Source organism: Drosophila biarmipes, chromosome 3L (genome assembly GCF_025231255.1).
Source record: "Drosophila biarmipes strain raj3 chromosome 3L, RU_DBia_V1.1, whole genome shotgun sequence".
Lineage (NCBI taxonomy): Eukaryota > Metazoa > Arthropoda > Insecta > Diptera > Drosophilidae > Drosophila > Drosophila biarmipes.
In genome coordinates, this window is record NC_066613.1 from 760,037 (window position 1) to 770,809 (window position 10,773).

General features: G+C 38.2%; 1 protein-coding gene and 1 pseudogene across 16 annotated transcripts in view; both read right to left on the minus strand.

Moving 5' to 3' along the window:
• The window catches only part of LOC108035863 (acetylcholine receptor subunit alpha-like), a 604,633-nt gene extending 594,305 nt beyond the window's left edge, over positions 1–10,328 (minus strand). For 7 of the 16 annotated variants that reach the window (XR_007763682.1, XM_050886175.1, XM_050886174.1 and 4 more), the window contains exon 1: positions 9,777–10,191. The gene's annotated coding sequence lies outside the window, so the exon portion shown is untranslated. Of the gene's footprint in view, positions 1–9,754; positions 10,206–10,295 lie in introns of those variants that run through there. The other 9 variants (XR_007763683.1, XM_050886169.1, XM_044092696.2 and 6 more) reach the window with 6 other exon arrangements.
• On the minus strand, positions 4,700–6,158 carry LOC108022039 (nucleolar protein dao-5-like; annotated as a pseudogene).
• Positions 10,329–10,773: the final 445 nt, after the last annotated feature.

Below are 10,773 nucleotides of genomic sequence, written 5' to 3' on the forward strand. Positions count from 1 at the left end.
CGTATCATTTGTGTACGGCAAAAATTTCACTACTAGAACAGAGCACAAACCGTTAAAATATTAGTTTTCAATGAAAAACCCAACTTCTAAGATAAGAAGAACGAGACTAGGCCTTGAAGAATTTCTATTCACAGAATAATATCTAAAAGAAAAAAATAATTACGTGGCATCAATCCTTATCAATAAAAATTGAAGAGCTTAAAAACATTAACAAACCAATTTTAAAAGTCACAAAAAGATTACAAAATACACAGAATTATACAAACCGCGCAGTTTCAAAATCAGGTTCGGATTTAAAAAAGCAACCAACAGTTTCTAAGCTATTTGACGTCATTCGCAATGATGATGTTAAAAAAGGAGTGACCTTGCATTTAACATCATTAAATTATTCCCTTATAAAAAGGAAAAAAGCTAAATGCAAGAATAAGTGTTGATAATCTATATATACTCGTAAATGGAATATGCGATTTAGATCAATTTTTCAAAGGCTGGAAATAAATAAGATTAGCCACCGAGTGAGAAAATCTTTGAAATTATTTTAATAGATATAATCAAAAATAAGGGCAATTATATATTAACGAATGTTAGAGTAGCACTACTCAAGCCGGTGACCACAATAAATAATAAAAAAAGAAGCTATACTGTCTAGACTACATAATTATCCAATACAAGGTGGACATACAGGAATAACAACAACTCTAGCGAAAAAAAGACATGTGCAGTTTTGTCATCACTAGTTTCTGGCGAGAGTACCGTGAGATTAGGGAAAAACGGAACGGTTCGATTTGGTTACACAAGGAAGAACTTAGCATTAAAAAGAAAACACCCGTAAATTTGATCTGCGAATTGTATCCTAAGTACACAATATATAAGACTATAATTTAGCATAAGCCCCAATCTTTTTCATTGTTTGCCTCTTCAGTCAAATACAAACAGGACATATTGGAAAAACACGACTCATGACGTTAAAAACCACGTGAAAAAATGTATTCACAGCCAACAGGCCGAAATAACAAAACATACTAAAACTACCTTGACTATTACAGAAACACCACACAAATATCTAAATATTTAAAACATAACATCAGCTGCACACCACAAACATACAATAGAAAGAAGCTACAGAACATTTTACGAATATGTTAGATCGTACATCACATCAGACAAGAAATATGGGGGTGTATGGCTTTTTTACTTTACACATTGTTTCAACACTACACCCTCGATGGTACACGATTACTGTCCATACGAGCTTGTTTTTTTTTTAGTTAATCTCCCAAATTAAACATTTCATTTTACAGTAATGATAATATTACACGTGGTTACACATGGTTTCAACGTTTTCGTTCTGGTGTATAGGTTCTCAAAGATGCGACACGCTCCGTCGAAAATTGCAAAAAAATCACTGAATTGGTCGAAAAAGAGCGGTATATAGCAGCCGTAGCATCGGTCAATAGCATGAGTCATCAAGCCGTTGTAAACCTTTTGAAGAAGCTTGGATCGCAACAAAAACGTTTGCGATATAGGTGAAATTAAGTGAAATTTATCTTAAATAAGAAGAGCACTATAGTCGATGCCCGTTACTCAGCTTAAGGGAGCATAAGGGAATGCGGTTAGGGTTGTAAAATCATCGACAGTACATACTATCGATGTTATCGAGAACTGATTGCTTTTAGCCGAAAACTAGTTGATTTTTGAGAAATGAGTCAACATCCCTGAAATACCTTTCTTTTTTTTATAACATACATTGTCAGAAACTAATTTTTATACCCGCTGATCGTAGAGTAAAAGGGTATACTAGATTCGTCAGAAAGTAAGTAACAGGTAAAAGGAAGCTTTCAGACCCCATGTCTGTCCGTTCGTCTGAATGAACGCTGAGATCTCGGAAACTATAAGAGCTGGAATATTCATATTTGGCATGCAGATTCCTGGGCTTCCTACGCAGCGCAAGTTTTCGACGGGGTGCCACGCCCACTCTAACGCCCACAATCCGCGAAAAGCTGTAGCGCCTACAGTTTTTTGATAGAATTGAAAAGTATTTGTCTCATCAATACCTATCGACCCACCAAAAAATAAAAGAGTCACGCCCACAAATGGCCAAAACGCTCAAGTCTGTCTGCCGCCCACATAACATCTACTGAAGAAGACGGTAGGTGGCGCCCTAAAATACCCCTTTTTTGCTTATATATCTTCATTATCCTTTTGCTTCCTTAAGCTGGGTAACGGGTATCTGATAGTCGAGACACTCGACTATAGAGTTCTTCCATGTTTTTTCTGGAATGACGTTGGGTCTATCGATTTCTTTACTATCCCCTTTGTCGACGGCATATGTAATTCGATTTTAGGTCAATCGATAGGTATTGATATGACATACATTTAAGTAAATGTTTTTCAAACATAAATTGTGGGCGCCACAGTTTTGGGCTTTTTGTGGGCGAGAGCATTTTTTTTTTTGGCTCAAACGATAGGTATTGAAGAGACAAGCACTCTGGCTAAAAGATCATCCTTCCCTTTTTATTCTGCTGGTCAGAATGGAGAGAACGGAAATACAAAAGGCAAGAAACCCAGCCCGCTTCCCTATCATTGAAACGTTTCGATGACATTTGAATTTCACTTGTTCCTCATACTCATTTATTGTATGGCCTGTCACCTGCAAGTGACACATCTCAAGTAAAATTACTTCGGAAATTCTGAACTTATCCAATAAGTTTTCACTTATGAAATCCCTTGCAAAATTTTGAATTTTTCCATTTTGAAGTTTTTACCTTTACAAAAATTTGAATTTAAAATACATACACACATATTTACGTTTTACTTCAATTTATTAAAATTGTATTATTTTAGTTTTTTATTGAATTACAGTTATTAATCGTAAATCTAGTTCTTTGTTTTGTCCGGGTACACAGAGTCCCTGGCCAACGCTTTTGAAAAAAATTAGCGCATGTGTTAAAAAAATGTATTTAACTTGTATACTTGTATATTTACCTTCAAATTCTAACTACCCCAATCCCTTCAAGCATAAACAGGCCTCCTTGGTTTACCAATGTGCTTCAAGAACTTAAAAACCTTAAATGAAACACTTATAAAAAGTATAAAAAATAGGGTTGGCCAGTAGATTTTTGAAATATGTGGTGGCTCGAATGGATTTTAATGTTCTTAACAGTCATTGCTATTCTATGTATCTATGCAAAGATTTACAACTTTGTTCATCGGTAAGTCTCAACTCAATGGAGGCATCGACGGATTCTCAAATTGCTGATTTATTTGCTGAGTTTTTCCAAACTTCTTATAGGTCGAATTCTAACTTTTGAATCCGTTAACCACTCTCTTCTTTTATTTAAAAAAAATCAGCTTGGATTTCCTTGTTATCTATTATCTTGGATTTCACCTTACTTGAATGTTAGGACTCAGAGGGTTATATTCAAGAATGACATCTGGACTGCCTCAGGGTGGTCATTTGGGCCCTTTGCTGTTTACTTTAATTATTAACGATCTTCTTTCAATCATAACACATTCTCGTGTACTAATGTATGCTGATATAATGATAAAGCATCGGGAATTAAGGTACTTTCTTAAAAATACGCCACTCGACCGTATATATTTAGTTGACGATTTGGGTGTTCTTCTGGACCCTAAACTTAAATTTGACTGCCACATAGTGTTCACTGCTAGCAAAGCCATGAGTGTTCTTGAGTTCATAAACTTTGATAACTTTGATGGAGTCCACAATATCAAGTGCACATCGACCGTTTTGAGTCGGTACGAAAAAAATGTCTCTTATTTGCCCTGCGTAGTTTGAACTGGGATTAAAACGTAAGGCTCCCTTCCTACCAGAGTAGATTATAATTGCTTAATTTACCTGCACTTGTAAATTTTTATACAAAATCCTATTAGATGTGATATTGATAATGCAGAACTTGTAAACCGCCTAACATTCAATGTTCCTGTTAGACAAACACGAAATTATCAATATTAATAATTATAATGTATTGAACACCAATCGTATTAGTCAGCCCTGTTTGCTCAAGCGACTGGCAAATCCGATGGGTGTTATTTTCGATTTCTAATAAACCTTTTTAAATAAAGAATAACGATATTGGTTACATAAAGGCAATGCAAATAAAATGTATAAGGATTTAGGTCTGAAAAGGTTTATAGGAAAAAGGAAAATTTTTAGTCGTGTAAAGTCGTAATGACCATTATTTAAAATGTGACTAAAAATTAGCTTGGTCAGGGTTTACTGTCCATAAGATACATTCCGAGGCGCTACTCAAATTTTTTCCATAAAAGTTGGAGAAATTCTTCGCAGTACTCCGAATGTGCGGACTACTTCGAGTCAAATTAAAAGTTGGAAAGAGTTTTCAAGTTGGCGGAATTATTGCATGAAGGAACTATTCTACATAGTTACTCCTATGCTTACAGTCTAAACGTGTCCGTAAAATATTGATTATATCATAGTGTATGTATAAGTCTAGTCAAATTTTATTGAATAGCTGTCGCGCTTCTTCTTGGTCTTCTTATGTTTGAAGGACTTGACGCGCGTGTGCTTCAGGTCTTTGTTGGCCCTCTCACACCAAGATCCGGCCGAGTTTTTCTATCGTGGTTTAAAAATAATATAAACAGGTTAATTCGATAACATAACTGCATTTAGTGTGTGTGTGTGTTTGCGGGTGGGTGGCGGTGACTAAGCTTTTTTTAATTATTTAAGGTGATTCTTGTTAGGCTTGGGCGCCGACGAGTCGAACGATTTTTTGCTGAATCCACCGCCAAGGCCGCCCCCACGGCCACCCCCGCCCCGTCCGCCAAAAGCACCTCCACGGCCGCCTCCGCCACGTCCTCCGAAGTCACCGCCGCCTCCACGGCCACCACCTCCACGTCCGCCGAAGCCACCACCGCCTCCCCGGCCGCCACCTCCACCTCGTCCGACGAGTCCTCTTAATCGGCTTTCTTGGCGGTAGTAACCTTTGCAGCAGGCTTGGCCGCCGGTTTCTTAGGAGGCTCCTCCTCATCAGAGTCGCTGTCTTCGCTGGATGTGTCGGCCTTCTTGGCTGGTGTTGCCTTTGGTGCGACAGCTACGTTCTTGGGAGCCTCGTCTTCCGAGGAATTGTCATCACTGGAGGAAGCAGCCTTCTTAGCTGGAGCCGCCTTGACTAGAGCCGACTTCTTGGGTGCCTCGACCTCTGAAGATCTGTATTCACTGGAGATATTCCTTCTTGGCCGCCTTCTTAGGCGCCTCGTCTTCCGAGGAGCTGTCCTTGCTAGAAGAAGCGGTCTTTTTGGCAGGGGCTGCCTTCGCGGGAGCCTTTACTGCGGGTTTCTTATCATTATCGGAGTCGCTTTCCTCGCTGCTGGAATCGGCTGGTTTTGCGGCTGGTTTAGCTGCAGCCTGGATCGCAGGCTTCTTGGCTGCAGGCTCGTCATCGGAGTCGCTATCATCGCTGGAAGATGCCGCTTTCTTGGCCGGTGCAGCCTTGGCTGCAGGCTGGGCGGCTGCTTTCGCCTCCTTCTCTGAGCTGCTGTCTTCGCTGCTAGAGGCGGCTTTCTTGGCAGGTGCCTTAGCCGGTGTGGCCTTAGCGGCGGGCTTTGCCTCCTCCTCGGAACTGCTATCCTCACTGCTCGATGCAGCCTCTTAGGAGTCGCCTTGGCTGGAGCTGGCTTGGCTGGTGTCGCCGCCTTCTTGGGTGCCTCGTCCCCCGAGGAGCTGTCCTCGCTGGAGGAGTCTGCCTTCTTGGCAGCGGGAGCAGCCTTGGTCGGAATGGCCTTTGTCGCAGGCTTCTCCACGTCCGAGTCGCTGTCCTCGCTGCTGGAAGAGGCTGCCTTCTTTGCTGCCTTGCCGTTTGTCAGTGGAGCTGCTGGCTTCTTAGCTGTCGCTTCCGCCTCTGAGTCAGAGTCGCTATCATCGCTGCTGTCCGCCTTGATGGCCGGGATCCTCGTGGTGCTCTTGGTCTGGTAGAACTGCAAAATATCACTCAGCTTCGGCGAGTTTTTAGCTACGCTAGCCGCCTTCGTCTTCTGCTGGAAAACCTTGGCCAGGCTCTTGTCCTTCGACTGCAGGTACTCCAGAACGATCGCATCGCTTAACTTCAGCAGGTCCGTCATGATTGTTCAAACTATTTTTCTATATTTTCCGTCCGCACTTAATTCCTAGCCGCACGCTCGTCCACACAAAAAAGAATGCGTACGAATGCAAATTAAGTTTCTCACTAGTGATTTTTAAAAAAAATTTATTTTTATTTTTTAATCACTCAATCACTACTACAATTTTTTAATTGGTCGAACTTAGTTAATTCACGTCTCGTTTACTTTTACTCGATTTGTACTACTGCTCGATTCGGATCTCAAAAACGGACTGCCTGATCTCTAGTTCAATGATCAATAATCAAACCTCGGCTTAAGAGATTTTATCCCCAAAAATTGATAAAGAGAATGGCTCAAGAGAGTCGGAAAATAGGATGATGCAATTTGCCAATTAAATTTGAAGTCCAATCTTGGCCGGAAATTGGTGTTTACATTAGCGGAGTTTTAGGGACCGCTTTGGGGATCTTTTGTTTACGTTAACGGACTCGGGGCTCGCTTTGGGGATCTTTTGTTACGTTAGCGAACTGGATGTTTACAGCATCCGTTTGATTTGGGCTGCGTGAAATTGATCTGGGTGGGAATGATTCGGAGGCCTGGTTGAAAGAAATAGCTGACCACGGGCTTATCTCGGGTCTGTCAGAGTAATTTGGAAATTGGCTCTCGGCTCAAGGTTGTTTATAAATTGGGTAAGAGCCCCTAAATAATGTGTCATATAACTTGCATACGATTCCCATAAAGCAGCTTGTTGTCGTCTTAAATAGATAACAATCAGTCTCTTGAAGTTTGTTTGGCCAAAACTTTACCCCTCGGCAAATGGTGGTATTTCTCGACCTCACTGATGCCCCTTAGAGAATGACAAATGTATAATTTGCGTGCGGCGACAAGTTGAACCAGGAAAAGAGACACACACATGTTCTTGTGAAAAAATTTACCTCTCAATCTTTTTCATATACTCCCCCAAGAGCCTGCTTAGGTGTTTTAGTAGTCCCTAGCCCCTACAAAAAATGTGCCACGCCCACTCGAACGTCCATAAACCGCCAAAAACTGTGCTGGCCAAAGCTCTCATTCTAGAAACATTTTTTTCACTGAAATGTATTTCTTATCCATACCTATCGATTGACATAAAAAACACCCACTATTAAGCCCAAAAACGGTTTAAACGCTTAAAACTGTCAATCCCTGTGGACGCCAGTCCATGTACTGACGAAGCGCACAATGAGGCGTTGCGAAGGCGACTACTATGTATACGCAAAGAAACTAACGTCTAGTAATCGTCCGATTATTACGAGTGATACGTCAATCAATCAAAGTATTGCAAAACTAAAAAAATTGCACTATAAAAGAAAATTAGAAAATTTAATCTGTTGGGACCGGTGGGGATAAATACCCCCCGCTGTTCACCTAGTTGTATTCTCACTTAAAATACGCCTCGAATGACACCTCATCTGTCGAAATCCCTTCAAATAAAAAGTGTTCTTTTGGTTGTCAGATGCCAGTTCGTTATTTTGGAGTCCTAAAATTCTAAACGATGTTAAACAGCTCAATATAAGAATAGTTAGTTCTGCCCCATTTAAAAAAATAGCTGGTTTGCAGGGAAACCCGCACTTTGAGTTCCCATAAATATTAAAGCTCCAGTATTGTGTTGTAAACTCGTTTTGTCTTAGTACCACAATTTTAAATTTTCTATACCCTTGCAGAGGGTATAATGATTTCAGTAAGAAGTTTGCAAGCAGTGAGAGAGACGTTTCCGACCACATGAAGTATATATATTCTTGATCAACGTCCCTAGACGAGTCGGTCTAGCCATGTGCGTCTGTCCGTCCGTCCGTCCGTCTATCCGTCTGGCCGTCTGTCCGTCCATTTCTACGCAAACTAGTCACTCAGTTTTTAAGCTATCGGTCTTCTTTCTATTGCAGGTAGTATATAAGTCGCAAACAGCCGTATCGGACAACTATATCTTATAGCTCCCATAGGAACTATCGGGAAAAAAAAAAAAATGATATCTTTGGTGTTTTTTTAACATATACCGTTCTAAGATGGGATATAACATTTTTAAATAAATTCTGAATTTCAAATTAAATTTTATCAAAATCGGACAACTATATCATATAGCTGCTATATGAATGATCGGAAAATTAGTGGTAAAATAGTAAAACAAATTATAGCTTTGCTTCTCATTATAGCTTTCTTAGTTTCTCAAAAACGGCTCTAACGATTTCAAATTAAAGGTGTATAGCCCCTTGAGATTATTCAATTTTTAACCTACGACACATTCTTGTTAAAATAACCGTGTCAAAAGTATTAAAAAACAAAAATGAATACATTTACCAGTTTAGAGCATCTTATACTGTCTGAGCATTAACCTTTTTTCTACGTATCCAAACTATATTTTTAGATAAAAAAAATGTAAAAAGTTACTCTTTAAAGTTTTTAAGTAAAAAAAAATGGCAACACTTACTAGTTAAGAACTTATATCACTGCCTGAGCTTTGAATTTTTTTTATGTATCCATACTTTATTTTTGCTAATCATTTTAATTCTTATAAAAAGTTCCGCATAAGAAACTTGAATTCTCCTAATTTTGAAAAGTATACGGATTATATTATATTAATTATATTTATTTATATGTAAACCAAAAACTTCTGATATCAAATAAAAACACCTTTTAACAAAGTAAAACAAGAAAGAAAGTTAACTTCAGTAAGCCGAAGTTTGCATACCCTCTCAGTTATAAGAAATAATCAACGTCAGTAACACCATGTGAAAACTTTACGGATTGTTGCTGCCTGTCATATGACATTGACAGCCATATGTTAAAGTCGTCCGATTTTTATTAACTTTAATTCACAATTCTTAAAAATATAAAATATTATAATCGCAATATAAAAGAATATGTAGAATACATAGAATGTCAAAAAACACCGAAGCTATAATATGTTTTATATTATTTTCCAAACCATTTTTGGATATTTCCTATGACAGCTATATGAAAAAGTCGTCCGATTTTTATTAAATTAAATTTGAAATTAAGAATTAATTAAAAAATGTTATTTCCAAGCGTAGGAGGTTGTATGTTAAAAAAAACACCAAAGATAAAATTATGTCATATTATTTCCCCACCAATTTTCCGATCGTTCTTATGGATGCTATATGATATAGTGGTCCGATTTTGATACAATTTAATTCAAAATTCATAACAAATTTAAAAGTGACATTTTCAAGCGTAGGAGATTATATGTTAAAACCACCAAAAATATAATTTTTTTAACATTTTTTTCCCGATAGTTCCTATGGGAGCTATAAGGTATATGTGTCCGATTCGGCTGGTTCCGACTTTTATACTACACGTAATAGATAAAAGACTTTTGGGAAGGTTTTAGCCCAATAGCTTTTAAACTAAAAGTCTTTGCGTAGTAACGGACGGACAGACGGTCGGACAGACTGACGGACAGACGGACGGTCAGACGGAAGGGAAGGCGCACAGACGGACATGACTAGGCCGACCTTATGGGGTCGGAAAAGTCTCCTTTACTGCGTTGCAAGCTTCTGACAGGGAACATTACACTCCCTGCAAGGGTATACAAATTTATTTACTGCATATTTTGGTAAAATGCGCTACTGAGTAAGACACTTATTTTGTATTAGGGGTTAAAAAGATAATAATTTTATTAACTTACACTGTGGACAGCAAATTATTACCTGAATGAATTCTTTAGAATCTTGAATAGGCTTGCAAATATAATATAAATATGTCACTTGGTCGTGTTCTTAAATGAATAACAAATCAGGAATCGCTCTGTGTGTAGGTCAAATACGTCGAAAAATGTTGTTTAACGCAATAAGTGGTAACAGGCAAACGAATGGACGTATTCGATTTTTTAACCATTAATAATTTATATTATTTATAACATATAATGACAGTTTAATTATGATTATATATTTGTGTTACACTATATACAATTAAAACTTGTCAGCGGAGTCACGCAGTATTTATCAAACCATTTGCTGTTTCAAACTGGGAATGGAAATAACATGAAATCCTCCCCTTTCTGTTCCAGCCTTACACATCCACAGTGTGGAAAGGCGATGCTGGAATAAACATTTCCTCCCCTAAATATTTTGTACCCACTCAAGTATATAGGACTTTTTTAATTCTTGTGTCACATTTTTTTTCTACAAATTGTAAATTAATTGTATATTATAAAATGATAACGTTACTTTTTAACATCTGAATAACTTTCTTATCCAGAGCAACATTTTTATGCGATTGGGAATTGGCATTCCTATCAGATCATTGCGCATGCGCAAAAAAATAATGCACACATTACAAATTGGAAATTCGATATTTTTATTGTTATTTCAATTTACCACCTCTGACTGAAATACGCTACTGAGTACACTCTTTTTGGTAAATATTTTTAAACTCTTGCAGAGTATAAAGATTTTAGTGAGAAGACGTTTCCGACCCCATACTTTTGATCAGCATCGCTAGACGACTCGATATAGACATGTCCGTCTTTCCGTCCTTTTAACCATCCTTCCCTCTGTCCGTTTCTACGCCAGCTATCCTTTTAGATTAAAAGCTATCAAATGATCTTTCCTAATTTTATTTTTATTGAAGTTTATAAGTTGAAACGTGCCGGCTCGGAAAACTGTCTCCTATAGCTCCCATGTGTAAATTTTTTGTTACATATTA